Here is a 3,348-nt window from a genome sequence, read left to right on the forward strand (position 1 = left end):
ACCATTTTTTAAATTTGAAAATGAGAGGTATGCTATCAAAAGAAAGGTCTAGGGGTCACACCAAAAATATTAAAACCAATCTTTTCAAGGATAAAGAAGCCTAACAAGGTAACCAAGAGGTAAGAAACAAATTGGATGATAAATAATTGTTCAGAGGGTATTTTATGGCTGATTTAAGACACGGGTCAAAACCGACCCATTAACATCATGGATAGTAACAGAAAGCTAACATAAGAGGAGGGTTAAACATCTGGCTCCTAGTGAGCAGACTGGGGATGGACAGGGGACATAGGAAGCTGAATTGCTGAACTAGGAAATACATATGCCACGTTCCTAGCTGTGCAGTGTTGCAGGTATACATATAGCACAGGATTTTCTGTATGGACATACTGATATAAACTTAAGAATTCTGTACAAGCTGCTATGGGACATGCCACACAACCTGCCAGATGGAACAAGAATTGATACATACTGTGCTGGTAAAACACAGTCAACCCAACAGTTTAAACAGAAATATTATCACCTCCAACTTTTTATCAATGGCACATGGTAATTAACACTGCACAAACAGATCCATAATAAACCACAGAAAAGGTCCTGGCTGTTGCTGGCTTTTGGTGCAAATATGGATCTGCCTTTTAACAGCAAACTATTGGGGACATACTCTGCTTTATCATGTCCATGTGCTGGGAGACAAAAAAATTGCTTATCAGGCTCCACATACTTTCTAGATGATGGTCCATAATCAGTTCAGACATGGGTTCCCCAGTTCTCTTGATTCCAGGGCCAAAGCTCTGAATGGCTTCCACTGAAAGCAAGACAGGGCTTCTTGTTTGCAAGGCTATCTTGTTTACTTGGCCGGTGTCATGGCAAATTCTAAGCAGCACATTGTACTTCAGACTTAAAAAGCACAAACTGGCATAATACAGTCACAACTGGAATTGAAGAAGCTGCCAGAAATAATTGCAGATACTAAAGACAAGTCAGAGGATGTACCCCCACCCTGCACAGCCAATTTTTCACAGACACTCCAGAGACAGAGAACAGTCTGTGACTGTTTTTGTGGTTTATAGGGGTTTAATAACTTGGATGGGGATGGGGATGGGAAATTATCAGATGCGACCTTGATTTCAGCAACCAAACTTAGGCAACATCTTCAGGGACATCTTCCTGTCTATATACAGCTTCCTTGACACTCCTCCTGCACCTTACTTGCTTGCAGACTCAAGCTGAATATCACTGAAATGGATCTGACAGGCACATTCAGATTTAGCATTAGGGCCGTGGCTCCGTGTGTTGAGGCAGGATCCTTCCAGCACCCGAGCCCCCGCCCAAGATCACCCCCCCCCCCCCCCCCCAGACTAGAAGGTACCCCATGGGGCCACCAGCAGTCTCCACAGCACTATTTCACCACCCAACCAGTGCTGTGTTGTTAGTATAAACCAATACTAGTGTTATTAAACAATTCATGCATATATCAATCCATACTGGTGCTAAAAAAAAGCTTAATACTTGTGACATCCAGTGATAGACAATACTGATAGTATACAAAACAAATAAAACAATCAGTCACTAGAAAAGTGCACATGAGTCCACTATTAAAGTCCCAGCAGGTATATTCATCAGTGTAAATGTGACTGCATTACTGCAATAAAAAAATACTTCTCCAGTGATATAGAAAACAACAAATATTTAACAGCAAGTCAATACATAAAACCAGTCCTGGCTAATGTGGTGTTTCAAAGGTGCAACCCTTCGCCACAAATAGTGTTGACTGGCGTTTCTTCCAATACTGGGACACCCAAGTGCTCTCAAACCTCTCACCTTACTTTTGTAAAGTAACAGCATATTTATAAGACTTTTCCTGGGGATCAGTGGGTCTCTTCCTGCCTCTAGGTCTACCAGGTTGGGGGAACTTTAAGGTAGGTGGTATCTCCTCTGTAGTGATCCTAGGGGTCTCTCCCGATTTGGTTGGTATTAGTGGGAAATATAAAACAGGCTCCCCATAGTATAATATCCTTTTGGTGAATTTATTAGGTTAAAAAACAGCTTGTTTACTCAATTTTTACAACAAATACTATTTATGTACTCCACGGGTGGCGAGCTCGTATATCCGCGTCACTTCCAGTATGCCTCTGCTCTGTTTACACCCAACGCGTTGCGTCATGCCAGCGTGACTTCATCAGGGGACAGTGTGTCTTTATAGCGCCCCCTTGAAGACGCGGTAATGATGAAATGTGTCGGGAGGAGCTAGCCGAATGTCATTGCGTCACACCCGGAAACCCCGGAGGTCAGTCATCTTCTTGGTTATCTATAGGAAACAACATCGCTACCACATACCGCTGCGGGACCGCATCTTTGATGTACATTATCTGCTCGTTTTTATGTACCTGGGTGAGTGCATACCCTAGAAGCTTTGAATAAAAGTTGTTTGATTTTAAAGGATAATGCACTATGGGCCTATTTTCTCTTAATCTCTCCCCAATTCATGAGGTAAAATAACCGTCTAAGGAGGATTTGGCTATCCGCTGGGTAATATACCATTGGTGTATTTGGGGAGTGGAGAGTTTTTTAAGGCCGTAGTTTTCCCTATGGAGATTCTGATTGGAACGGGTCTTAGCGGTCCCATAACCGCTTGCTGCTTTACCCCCGCCATCCTCTGGTAAGAGTCAGTGTGTGGTGGCTGGGATTTCACTTCTGTTGTGGGCTGATTCACTTCGTGGTGACTGCAGGCTGAACATTTTATTACACTTCCTGTGTCTTAATCAATGCTGACCATTCAATTACATCTTTGTGATATAATTATGGACTTTATGAATCATAAGCCTATATGATGTTTGGCTTTTTGTATAATTAGCTCTGCTCTATGTATTTTATTTTCTTTATATCGCATAATGGTAATTGCTTTTGTGGCGGCCATTTTTTGTAGTTCTCTATTAGATTGTATTGTGGCGGCCATTTTCTCATAGTCCAATACAGTGTTTCTCAACCTTTTTTCAATCAAGGCGCCCTTTAAAAATGATGGACAGTCTCGAAGGGACCCAATTTTAAAATGTAAAAGCTGTTCTAATAGTTTTACATAATGCAGCAACATCCAAGTCCAAATAGGACACCCAACGTTGGAGGTGATTTATTCTTACAAAGCAAATACATTTTTGCAAACTGGTTCTGACTAGTATGCCAATGTTTCTCTTTTCCCTCAGTTTATCTCAATCGCTCACGTAATGTGACTCCCAATGCTGATGGAGAGGGGCAGGGGAGGGTCAAACAAGGATGCTATTCAGGTGATTGACATCCTTTTTATCAACTGATGATGTCATTGATTGTTAGGATGCCGCCAGCTAGAAG

This window comes from Pelophylax lessonae (assembly GCF_965119305.1).
Source record: "Pelophylax lessonae genome assembly, chromosome: 7".
In the NCBI taxonomy this organism is placed as follows: Eukaryota; Metazoa; Chordata; class Amphibia; order Anura; family Ranidae; genus Pelophylax; species Pelophylax lessonae.